The 13,941-nt window shown below is 38.0% G+C and overlaps 1 protein-coding gene across 1 annotated transcript in view; it reads right to left on the bottom strand.

Annotated features, from left to right (window-relative positions):
- Positions 1 to 13,941, bottom strand: part of adamtsl3 (ADAMTS-like 3) — a 194,906-nt gene that overhangs the window by 125,399 nt on the left and 55,566 nt on the right. The gene's annotated exons all lie outside the window — the stretch shown is intronic.

The raw sequence follows: 13,941 nt of genomic DNA, 5'->3' as shown, positions 1-13,941 counted from the left end.
CACAGAACTGACCGGTAACTTGGCCAGGTTGCATCTCCTGCTTGTCTCCATGGAAACAATGCCACTACGTGTAATATTCTAGGCAATGCATCAACGCCTCCAACAAGCTTGCAAAGGCAGTTACATTTAATAACGGAATTTTGAAAATAACGTTTCAAAACAGCTAAAATCGTCAGTAAATGGGTTTGATTATTGGTGTGTGTTAAAATGCAAGAGACAAAGTTATTTGACACTAAGACTTTAATTCTTTTACATTATCTTTGCACTTCGGTCAAAACAACCAGAAAGAAATCAGATTACCGACATCCGATGTTTGAGCTATTTCAATGTCATTTAAATAATCTGATTACTCCAGAAATCGGATCGTTTGACATCTTTTTCATCAGAGCGTTAAACTTCGTCTGCAGCCCAGGCACTTTGTTGGAACCGCTCGTCCTTGCACAATACTATTTCTCTTTTTCTAAACGTTTAATACGTGTGCAGCCGTTTTGTAGAAAAGTCTGTGTAAAGGTATAAAGGGACAATTTGGGTCAAAGCTCTAAACTGGGCCTTTGAAGGTTGTCCGCTCTTGCCTTTTGTACTAAAGTCCTACTTTCTTCATGTTCTGCTTCACTGACCGACCGATCGCTTAAACAAAACAGTGGCAATTTTGTGCGCATGAAAAATAACACCGTGGTTCTCTGCCATTTACAAATCATCATCAGTCTTTTTCTGCCTAAGCATCAGCATTTGTCAAACGACTTAAAAGCTATTTCAACACTTAGTTCTTTTAGCATCAATTTGCAACAATTTCCCTGAATCAAATGTGAAAGCCAAATCATTTTTTAAAAAAGCAGTGGTGTATTGGTAATATTCCCACTGCCATTTCCTGCAGCTCACGTGAAATAATTCATGAATACAGCAATTATTATTTTAAGCGCTTCATTATTAAAAAGAAATGTTACACCCGATAAATATTGATGAGCCATATTGAGCCCCAAAAATGTATTCAGCACTTTCATTCACTGAAGTATTTATCGTGACACTAGCAACCGGCGCTTTCGCCCTTAACACATTGTTTTTCTTGTTCCATCATCTTGTCACTTCGCATAAACACTGTGGCAGATTTAGAGAGACAACACAAATATTATTGCTCCATAATTCCCTTTAATTTGAGCCCGTCTCGGCCGAAGCCCGGAGCTGGCTGACCACAAAGTGACAACCCACCGCCAAAGTGCTCCAATAACTCCTAATTAAAACCAAAACATGAAACTGTGAGCGGGTTTACGCGCAGCCTTTGCGTGTCCGTCCCGCGGCCCCCCGCCTTCCCGTCCCCGCCTCACCTCCCCTCACGACCTCCTTGCTGTTTAATGCAAGAATAACAGCGCGGTGATTAATGGCGTCGTCGCGGGGCTTTGACACGGTGCAGGCGGCAGTCACGCCTCAGAAGCAGCCCCCGCGGCCCACCCAAACACTTAGAGCCCATCAGACGTTAAAGTTGTGTGAGGGGCCCGTTCATGGTCCGAGTTATTGCCGTTATTGGCTGTCAGTGAACGCTTTAGCTCGTAGGTTGGTCCAGATGTGGCAAGAGGCGCTTAAAAGAGGGTTTAAGAGCATTTTTATAACTGATCGGTGTGAACGAGGGTTGGGTTGTCAACAAAATATCAAAAATAAATATGAAGATGCTCATTTGGACCAGTATATTTCCTGAGGACATGTTTTTGGTTGCTATAGTCATAATCTACGACATCCCTGAATCATCCTATATTTTGGGCATTTTAAATATAAAATAAATAATTATATTGATCCGAAAGAACAGATAATTTGATTGTAGGAGAATGAAGATGACTGAAACATGCATGAATCAGTCTGAATGTGACTTTTTTGGGTAAGAAAGGAAAACAAACTTAAAAGTTGATTTTGCACTTATATTTTGTCCTAAAGTTTGAATATAACTAGTAAACTACTACTATAATTAGTAAACTAGTACTAGTGTGTCATTCATCTTCATCATCATGTGCAATACTGTTTTTTCAATATTCTCTGTCCATATAACAGCTGTAAATAAGAGTGTCACTATTGTTATTATTATTATATAGTAGTAGAAAAAGCTTCAGTTGTAGTCATCTGGACTCAGTTTGAAAAAATAGACGTTTCGACTCTCATCCAAGAGTCATTGTCAATAAAAGAATTTAGATCGAGAACTCCGATATTAATACTGTTCTGTGGTAAGACCCGCCCATTGGGCGGAGCATTCCTGAAGAGGAAAGAGTTGTTTGTGTCAACAGAAACTCCCCCCTTGTATCTACCGAGCCTATTCATAATTTTAATGGGCTATTAGAATCCTCTTTGTCTTTGTGAGACCCTGGCTCACCCTGAGTACCTGATTAGCATCTAAATGTCCTGGTCCTGGTCCTCTACCTTTCCAGGGGTTCAGTAAACCATTATAGATACCAGGAAGATTGAATCTTAGCCCTCCATTTCTGTTTAAAGAAGGTCTTTCTTTTTTAATAAAAATAGCTTCCTTGACTCCTCTTTCAAACCATCTTTTCTCCCTGCTTAAAACCTTCACCTCACCGTCTTCAAACGAGTGATTAGAGGCTTCAAGATGGAGATGCACGGCACTCTGAGGTCCTGAACTTGTATTTCTTCTGTGCTGATAGTATAAGAGTGTTTTTTTATAATTTATCTGTTATTCTGTTATTATTCACGTCTGTACCTACTTTGTGTTGCAACACTGGAATTTCCCCATTGTCGGACAAATAAAGGCTTATCTTATCTTAAAAGACCTCATGGTGATAAGAAATATGCTACTATAAGTTTGTGTCTGAAAAAATAGATTATATTATTGTATCAAAATGGGCATTAAGTATCAAGTATGAAAAACCCTGTGCTCAACATTTACATTCAAACAACCTCTAAAATGAGCTTTGTCATGACATAATTCCATTTTTGTGAGAAGTAAAATGACCTGTCAGCTCAGGTGTCTGCGCATTGAGCTACTTTGAGATGTTTCTTTGGAAAAGACACTTAATGTGACTTATTTATGGTTACAAAAAGCAGAAGAGACTAATGAAATATATGTATGTCATTAGTATGCAAGTTAAAACAATGTCTTATTTTAAACATAAAACAGACTTTATCACGTCAACGTTAAGAGCGTTTTAGTGGGCAGGTAATTAAAGGCGTGCTGGTTTGAAACAGCTGCAGTGTGTCATGTTTTTACTTCATGAGCTGATTCAGACTCAGCTCTTGGGGAATGTGATCAAACCAGACGTCTGAGGTGTGACTCCAGGTTCAGGATGTGAGAAATGTACAGCAGAACAAGGACTTTGTCAGTTTCAAAATATAAAAAAGTGTCCGAACTTTAAGAAGCATAAAACTCACTCATCAGTGCCACAAGCCGTAGAAATGGTAGAAACTGTGAACAATTGCTACTAAAAATAATTTTAAAAGGACATTTGGAGATGAATTATTGACAATTTGATTTGTTTGAACATTTTTGGTACAATCAAATGTTAAGGCAGTCGCTGTTAGTCAATTTAAGAGCATCTATATTTCAAAATAAAATGTCTTTCTTTATTACCGTATTTTCCGGACTATAAGTCGCATATGTCAAACCAGAGAAAAAATGCATAATAGAGAAGGAAAAAAAAATCACATGTATATAAGTCGCACTGGAGTATGAAATGCTGTTGCAAGTGTGAAAATAACAAATAATACCACATATAAGTATATAAGTATAAATATAAATATATAAGTATAAGACGCATCCCGGGCCAAAACTATGAAAACTAATAGTCTGGAAATTACGGTATTATTTTTTCAATTAAATATATTTATCATTATCAATATGAATATCATTATTATTATTATGATATACATATGAGAGAATGTGTATGAAAATGTGTGAAAAAATGAAAAGAAAATAAAAAAATACAATGTCACATTGTTGAACAGAATAATTTGATCTGTAAAGGGAAAAAACTACACTGAATAATGATGCTTATGCAGGGTTAAACATGCAGCACTCCTGATGTTCTCATGTTAAGAGCGTGAACTTTAAGGAGTGCAAAACTCAATTTGAAGACAAAAACATGCACATTTATAATGAAATGATTTAGAATTTGCAACTGGTATTGCATGGAGGTCCACACATCTGTCTTTTGCGTCACGTACTACACACGTATTACACTGACTCTCACACTGTTGTAAACCTGCAGATAAAGTCATGACTAGGGCAACGCCTCACATCTTCCACCATCCTGCACATAAAAGACGTACTCGAACACATTTATCGCATTATCGTTTTCACACTTTGTCTAAAAGTCATCATCATTATAATTGAAAGAAAACATGACATTTTCTCACCGTTTCCGTGTGAAAAATAAGACCTAATTAAGTGCACATACATTTCACGTGTTTCTGATGACAGGGGTAACACACTGTAGGCTCAGTATAAACACAAATGCTTTCCACACCTTTACTGTGGGTATTTCTGGGTATTTCCATGTTATGGGGCCTATCAACACAATGTAGATTATACAGATCCAGTTTCTCTCCTCTCTATGCGTGTTAATAAAAGTCTGCTATCAACTGACGTAATTTTTGAGCACAAGAGCATCCAAAACTATCTTCTTTTTAGTTTTTGTTTTGTGCATAAAAAGTGCACGTCACAATAATCTCAACAGTAATGCATCACGAAGCGGATAAACAACCATAAATACACTTTTTACACCGATGAATAAATAGAAGCAGTGAGCGCATTCATCACAACAGAAGAACTTGTGCATAGCATTTCCTGGCAGTGTATAAATCTGCAGGGCCCCACCAGCCACTAGGGGCCCCTCAAACATGAATGCCCGCTGTGCAGTATTATTAGTCATGCTTAATTTTGTTTTTATGACATGTAAATCATTTTTGGTGAGTCCTTTTTAAGATAATGTAAGAAGACTGCCACATATTATATAAACACTAATAAAATCTATTAAACTGTCTGTTTTCTTATGGCGTTACAGGTCAGATCTGTGGAGAGGCCAGCCAACCACTCACTGTAAGAATGAATTTTCAAGTTGTTTTGTTTTCTCCTTTTCTTTAACGACAAAAAAACGAGTCTGTAATAAATAATAAATAACTTTGAGGAATTAGAGCAAGCAAAGAAGTTACACCTTTAATCATTCATGTGCTCGTGAATTGGGTGATATGATGTAAAAGTGTCTCAAATCGGGCAAACCTGAGGCCTCCAAAAATCCCCCCGAGCCCCGACGAAGCTAGAACCGGCCCTGTGCGTGTTTGCAAATGAGTTTTTGAGGTAAGGCGGTGGGATTTAAAGAAGACCGGTGCCTTTACCCAGCTTGTGCTTTGGTTTGAAGATGAGCCGCTATGAATGTTGCATGAGCGATAGGAGCCGGGAACAGAGACGGCAGCCAAACAAACCGTGAACTTTAGACAAACACAGACAAACATCTGTGAGGTGTACGGAGTGAACAGTAAGAGCCAGTTTCTAATGAGAACAGACAGAACGCCTTTGCTGTGCCACATGGAAAAAGTTGCATAATGTGTTCTGTTCGATTCGAGGCAGAACATTTACTTTTGAGACAAGTCTGTTACAGCAGAGGAAAAACAGCCCATTTTAACGTTTGTGTATTTGTCTTTTCATAATTGTACTCATTATCTGGACGAACAAAACAGCTGCATTATTAAATCAAAATGTCCAGTTTTTTATCAATAATACACTTTATTCATACGTATTCTCTTTCTAGAAGCCTCCGATCACCATTTGAACCTTCGTTTGCTTGATCATGTATTTAAAAGTCTCATCAGAAATAATCGTTGGACTTGTCGACTGCTAGAATAAATAAATTAGTTGCAGCTCAGTATTTACAGTTTCCAAGAGGTGGAGGGTTCAATGTGTCCTCGGGCGATTGGTAAAGATGTTAGCACTTCAGCCTGACAGTCACAAGAGCGTGGGTTCAGTATGAAGAGGTTTTTTGAGCTTTTCTGTGCAGGGATTGTATGTTCTTCCAGGATTAGGGCTTTAGTTGTGAGTTTTGTACAGTTTAATGTGCCTTTTCACCTGAAAAGATGCTGTGCACAAATATTCCTCTGCAGTTTTTCCTGCAAGATAAAAAAAAATTCTGAGAGCCTATTCCTTTTAGTTGAATATCATCTGATAAACAGAATTAGGGATGTCAAGGTTAATCGATAATTGTGATTATTCAGGTCACAATATAATCGTAAGAAGCAAAAAATAATAATCGTGGAAATTTTAGAAGCTAAATTAAGTATATTTAGTTAAATCTACAGTAAAAAAAAAAAATACTTAGATGTAAATAGCTTCTTTTATCTGGCTGTTGTTGTCATATTTTACTTTATTTTGTCATTTAGGAAGTCAAATTTCATAAAGCCGATCACAAATGGCAGGAAAAGTAACATGTTAGATCACGGGAATGAAAAAACAAAAACACAGATTTCACTGTTTCACAGCCTCAATAATTGTGAATAATTGTAAAATTGTGATGTTTTTTTCTCATAATAATTGTAACTTTGATTGTAAAATGTTATATCGTGACACCCCTACACAGGATATGTCTTCTTTAGTCGACAATAAACCCCAACTATGATGCAATAACGTGCTCCATCTGACAGAAATATGCAAATGTATTAATCCTAATCCTGATCTTTGAGTTTGTTATTTTTTTTTAATTATTACTATGCAGATTTGCTAATTCATCTTGATTTACAAGAACTTACTATGTCAATAATTATAATGAAATATAAGATGTGGAACTGCAAACGTAGCTGCTGATATGCTGCTTTTATTGAAATTCTTGTATTTTATCATTTAAAAATGTTAGGCCTTTTGAGTATATCATTTTAACTTTAGCCTAAACTCGTTCTGCCGTGATTCTCTGGTTGATCCTTACATATTGTGCAGTACAATCATTGTCCCGTGTTCTACTGCTGCTAAAGTCAAGCTAAAGAGCATAAATCCCTCGTGACCCAGGACTTATAGAACATTTAGACTTCGCTCTCAGATCTGTGCCAGGGCCTAATTTGAGCGTCTGCAACTCTACTTTCTTCTTCTTTCTTTTTCCTGCAGCTTTCGGTCTGTTGCCATGACGACCGAGCAGACATTGCGGAGCACTTCCCCGGAGATCCCAATATAACGCCGTCCTCCTTCAGGCCGCGCGCGAAGAACTGCGGCTTTTACGGCTCCGTGTTGAAGATGTCTGAGTTGGAGACCCCGGGTGTTACATTAAGTCAGAGTGAAAGTTGGTTTACTCCAGTGTTTAACAACTAGGGATAAACTGGAATGGTTTCAGACTTTATAAGAAGGAGTATTTGATTAAGATGTGTACTTTGTAGTAAAATTGACATCTTTTTGGACATGTTTTGTACATCTATTCCATTAATAATTGACAATATACTATAATTAACATATTTACTTAGTTTGGGAGGTACTTAAGGTGCGGGAGGAAAAAAAAGAAGTCTGGGAACAATTGGTCGACAGGGGTTGGTAGTACTCAGGTATATATATTATTTTCAAGAAATTGTACTTATTGGAGTAACTTTTTGACACTATACTTTTACTCCTACTTAAGTAATATTTGTATCGATGTAATGATTATTGTACTTCCCACTGTGACTAAATACCAGGGGCAAAGCTTTATGTTGACAATATTGAAAATGATTTGAATCTCAGCGTTTCTCTTGCACCGCTGCTTCAGATAAGATTTAGTTTGTCTCATTTTGTGTCTATCCTTTGAAAATACCAGATTTTAAGCATTATTGAATGTTTTATCCTGCATGTTACATAAATTTCAAATAATAAATCAGCTGTTATGTCCAGACAGTTTCTCTTACTTGAGAAATGTATTGGACCACTTCTTTGTACTTCTACTTGAGTATTTTGAAGTAATTTTACTATTATTTGAGTAAAATGTTGGAAAATATACTTCTGCATAAAGAAGGAAAAAAAACAAATCGAAGTGTGATTACGCCACACACTTTTCCTATACTTTTAATTCAAATATCCCAGAGTTTCAATAGGCATGACTGACAAACAGATAATAACCATTCATCAAATCACAAACTTATGTGTTAAACAACAGCAAATATTTCATCGGGCTACAAAACAGCACAAACTTGTACAAAATCATCAGACAAAACAATCAAATCTGTTAGAGAAGTGATATACTTCATTATCAATGATACAAAGTGATTTAAGAAGATATTGAACAGAAAATGTCAAATGTCCAGCTGAACTCTGTAAAGACTGAAATCATTGTCTTTGACCCACAGAAACAAAGAGAAAGTGTTAGCGGTCACCTCCAGAGTCTCGCTCTAAAACCTACAAACCAAGTTAGAAATCTGGGGGTAATAATGGACTCAGACTTGAACTTTAACAGCCACATCAAATCAATAACATCAGCAGCTTTTTACCATCTAAAAAACATTGCCAAAGTCAAAAATATAGTGTCCAAACCAGATTTGGAGAGACTTATCCATGCGTTTGTCTCCAGTAGATTAGACTACTGTAACGGCCTGCTCACTGGTCTCTCCAAACGAGCTGTAGTTCATCCAGAACGCTGCTGCTCAGGTCCTGACTAGAACCAGGAAGTACCATCACATTAGTCCTGTTCTCAGGTCTCTGCACTGGCTCCTGTGGCTCAGAGAATAGACTTTAAAGCAGCTCTGCTTGTGTACAAGTCTCTCCATGGCCTAGCACCAAAGTACATCTCAGACATGTTAGTGCCATATGAATGATGATCTCTAACTCTGAGGACCTCAGGGACCGGCCTCAGGACTAAACATGGGGAATCTGCGTCTCAGTTTTATGCAGCTAAAATCTGGAACATTCTTCCTGAAGATGTGAGACCGTTTCTACTCTGACAATGTTCAAATCTAAGCTAAACACATTTTTGTTTATCCGTGCAAATGACTGAAATGATCTTCTTTGCACTCTTCTCTTTTATGTCTTAAACAGTTTTTGTGATTTGTGTTTTATTGATTTCTGTCATGTCTTTGTGATTTGAATGCATTTTTTCTCCTGTCGTGTGAAGCACTTTGAATTGCCTTGTCTACGAATTGTGCTCTACAAATAAACTTGCCTTGATTTGTTCTACATTAAGAGTAACAACGCGCAGTTAATATCCCCATCAAATATTTTCTCAGCATTCAAACATTTTATCCAATATTGCACATGCAAAGAAAAAGAATATTTGGAGCAAATTTATGAAAAAGAAAAATGGAAATTGGAGGCTAAACGACGAATCTCATCTACATTATGTCATTGCTTTTCAATTAAACCTGCTTTAAATGAGAAAATATGAAACCCTGCATATTCCGCGGCACTTGCAGCTCGTACCAATAGGCGTGCGTTTCCATAAATGCACATTCTCCCCAAATTGCGGAGGTATAACTCTGACGACTTTTCCATTATTGGGTAAATGGCGTCGGCGTGAAATGAGCGCGGATAATGAGACGCGGCGCAGTCACAGGCCCATTCGGAGCGGAGAGCACGACGCTGCGAGATACCACTTTTATTCTACAAGCCTGATACAAGACGGTGAGAAAGAGAGAGAAATGGGGCGGCTATAGTTACATTTAAGGACTCAAAATACGGTACTATTTTGGGGTATGTGAAACCTCTTACGGAGCAACAGTGTCTTAAATCAAGATAATTGGGTTATTGCGTGATTAGAAATGCGATTGAAATTGCCTGTCGTACAAAAAACCTGACACGTCAAACTAAAATAGGCGCGATTGAAACATATTCTGCTGAAAAACGTTGCAACGAGCGAAGCAAAAAAAAGGCGAGAGAAGTTTTGATTTTGATCTGAATTCGGGGTCTGCAAACTTTCTACACCAAGGATTTGCATATTATTGAGACATAAACAAACATAACCAAGCAACCTACATTCAGTAAGCAGAAGTTCGGTTGCGCGTCAGCACCATAATTCCCCTAAAAACCTGATTTTTTACATCAAATGATTTGTTATTAAGCTTATAATGGTCATAAAAATTGCAGTAAAAGTACTACAATCTGGGCTATTTTAGAGTGACATTAAGAGTAACATTACTTCAAAATAATATTCCTCAAGAAGAAGTACAAAGCAGTGGTCCACAAAACTAGGACAAATTAAGAGTAAGAGTATCTGTCTCGAGATGAGATCGTATTTATAATTTCAAATGAACTGGAAGGTCAAAACATTAAATAATGCAGAAAATCTCATATTTGTGAATTTTAGTCAAACAAAACAAAACAGAAAATCTAAATCTTATCTGAAGGAGCCATACAAAATGTTGAAATGATTTAATACGGTCGACATAAAGCTTTTCTTGTGCACATTTACCCACAGTGGAAAGAGGAACCAAACTCACGTAAGAGTATTTCAATAATAATTGTACTCACAGAATATGTATTCAGTGGTTTTCTTCTTGTCGTCACGTCACCCATTCTGGACCATTAGAAGCTCATAATCCATTCGAGTTTGAGAGCTTTTCCAGACACTCAACATCACTTTACGTTTCATGCATTATTCATTTAATAATCTTATTGTAGCCCCAGCTGAAAAAAGCGAGCTGCATATTTATGTCTGTACATGCCCTGCTTGACCAATGAGCCGTCACACATGGCAGTCATACTTTAGTCATACAACGTGTTTTGTGTGTGATTAATAAGGGAACAAAGATGGTGACGTTACTACAGTGACAACAGGACCAAACGACACCTTCCTTTTCTCTACGAATTCAAGCTATCTGGCTGAAAAACTAAAGTTAATGAGAAAAAGCATGTTACATACTGTATTTTCCACACTATAAGTCGCACCTTTTTTCACAGTTTTTGCCGGGGTGTGACTTATACTCTGGAGCGACTTATATGTGATAGTATTTGTTATTTTCACACTGGCATTTCACATGTTGATTATTTTCACACTGGCAACCACAAGAGGGCGCTCTAGGCTCTAAGTGACGGAGAAGAAGAATCTGCACTTCCTCTACCTCTGGAGTTTGTGGAGTTGTTTAGAAGTGACACAGAGGAAGATGAATTCAATGGATTTAGTGATTTGGGGTAAAACTGATGCTTTGGTAAACTTGTTAGCATGTTCTTTATGCTATAGTTATCTGAATAACTGTTAATATGTTACGTTAACATACCAGACACTTACCACAGTTCTGTCTGTGCCTCATGTAGCTGAAGGTGTTAGCATTAGCATACGTACACCTATTCACCATGTTCTACAATCTGTTATTATTTTAAATTGCGTTTCAAGATGAAATGTCTGTTCTTGGTCTCGGATTTTATCAAAAATTACACTCCAGTGCGACTTATATATGTTTTTTTCTTCTCTGTTATGCATTTTAGTCCAGAAAATACAGTATGTAGCTTTCTTTACATGTGCTATTTACTGAACTTAAAGTACTTTTCTCTTCTTACAATCACAATATTTGCTCTCATCTTCTACACATATTAATTATGTTGTTAAAGGGAGTCGCTCAGTTATGGAACCGCCTTTTTTCATTGCACAAAAATAAAGGATTTGCCAATAAAGGATTCACTTTTCACCTTTTACTCCGTCTATACTGCGCCCGTCAGAGCTGCTCGATTGGAGATTGGAATGATCAAGGGGCAAAATCACAGAACTGGCCAGGGGAAGTACTGTATATATGCCGTATGTCTCTTTCTCTCGCCGGCCGCAGAGAGTGGCTAATGTGTCGACTCAAAGGAAGACTCCACGCTAAAAGCCTGAGCGCGTTTCCACTTACAGCTCGGCACGTCGCGGCCACTTCGCCCGTTCCATTTGTTTTCCGCGCTCATCACAAACGCTTCGAACCACACAATCCAGCAATTCACTTACAGATACAACAGAAACACATACAGTAGGTCTATATACAGGGTTTGTTATGTCATCCATTTAAAAGACGGGTGTTTCTTTAAGCCAGTGGTCCTCAAAATGGTTTATAACGTGTGTATTAGGACAGATATGATCAAGCAGTTGTCAAATAAAATATACAAAGAAAATGGCACTTTTGTAAACATTTCTGAAGCATGTTTCAAGCACGCATTATTGACTTTTTTTTTTTAACTTTATAGAAGGACAAAATGAAAGATTCCATTGTTTGAAATTATGTAAAATGTTATCGTTGTTAATATAAAGATTACATTGTTCAATTAAATACGCATACATAAAAGTAATAAATGACCTACAAAAATGAAGCAATCAACAGGAAACAAAATGAAGACGAAAAATAAAAGCAAAAAGATCCCGGGATTCTAAATAAGTGACAGAGAGAAAAACATGAAATAATTACAAAATCTTAAAGTGTCTATGACAGGTTTTTATGATATTCTAATTTTTACTTTATTTGCTGTTTTTATACATGTTGTACATATAAATTATAGTTTTACAACAATTAAGTAGGTGTTTGTGGCGAAAATGACAGGAAGTGACATCACACTAGGGACACTCATTCCAGTCCAGCTTTATGCCTTAAAAGGATGTATGTTCTTGTGAAATAGGAGGTATAAATCAATAAGAGAACACAGGTATAGCCACAATGGAGCAGGCTGAAGAGCGGGACAGACGAGGGCCGTTGTGGGAATAGCATCTTATAAAAGCAGCAGCAGCAGAGATGGAGGATCGATCACGAGTCCAACAGGTAAAGAATCAGATGGAGCCACGTGGAAAGGAGCCTGAGGTGGACAAGAATGTGACCAGGACACAGATAAAGAGAAATGGTTTAAAAATCTCCACACACTAAGTCAGGATTATTTGGTTAATTGATAATTGTGATTTTTCCAGGTTCATAATTGGGAGAATTTTAGAAGCAAAATGATCCATACTCAAAACAAAGCTAAATGTGAAGAGCTATTTTACATAATGCCGTTCATATCACATTCACTTAACTTCATTGTTCAAAGCTTGTCACAGACTGGCCGACAGGTACAAGGCAATGGTAATGAAAGACAATTAAGTATTTCACTATATTTGAATAATAAATGGTGATGTGTCTTCTCTATACAAATTGGTAATGTTTTAATATAATAAATTGTAACACATTGTTTTTATATTGTCACCTCCCTCCACACACCTTGCATGTGTGTGTGTATGTGTGTGTGTGTGTGTGTGTGTGTTTGTGTGTGTGTATGTGTGTATATGTGTGTGTGTGTGTGTGTTTGTGTGTGTATGTGTGTGTGTGTGTGTGTGTGTGTGTGTGCGTGTGAATGGCAGCCACTTCTCTGTTAGCCTCAGGGCAGATGTGGCTATATCTGCTGTAAAATGTCGGCAGTGAATTACGAGCTATGGCTGTTCACAAATGCAGAGAGATTATTCACTATCAAGGTTAAAGTCGCAGTGTGAAACCTTTAAAGACGTTCCAAATCATTACAAAACGCACCCTGTGCAATTGAATTTCAAAGGAGAGCCCGAGCTCACGACGGCCCACTGGAGCGAGGGATGGCCCCGTTCATCTGCTCGCACTGTAGGAGGAGCGTGCAGCGCTGTGGGCACGTTTACGATCCCTCTGTCTTCTCAAACAGTCCATTTAAGCTCCCGAATAGAAACTGTTAGCAAACCATTGGAACCTTTAATTGTAGCACCGCTTTGCCACCAAACGTTTCTATCTTCTCGTGCGTGTGGCGATCTGTTCAGAAGACGTTGTCTCAGCTCGGCGCGCTCAGCCCGTCAACAGGCGTGTTTATTGCGGCCTGCAGCTGTGGTTTGCTGTGTGGGCTCTCAATCGGCTTCAGCAGCGCTCGGAACCTACGACTCACAACAAACATCAAACGTGTCTGAAATCCCTGCGACCGACTGCAGCGCCGGTGAAAAAGGCAGATACGGATCCTCTGCTCTGCCAGTTGTTCTCATCATTCCCTGTCTCTGCTGTGCGGTCAGTGGGCCCCCACATTGGATCCAATCAGGGCCCAATATTGGCCGGTGGCACAACGCAGTTAGG

Source organism: Eucyclogobius newberryi, unplaced genomic scaffold, assembly GCF_026437365.1.
Source record: "Eucyclogobius newberryi isolate DKJ021-1_F unplaced genomic scaffold, fEucNew1.0.hap1 SCAF_5, whole genome shotgun sequence".
Lineage (NCBI taxonomy): Eukaryota > Metazoa > Chordata > Actinopteri > Gobiiformes > Gobiidae > Eucyclogobius > Eucyclogobius newberryi.
Note: the sequence above shows the minus strand (reverse complement) of the source record. Positions and strands in the feature narration are given on the sequence as shown.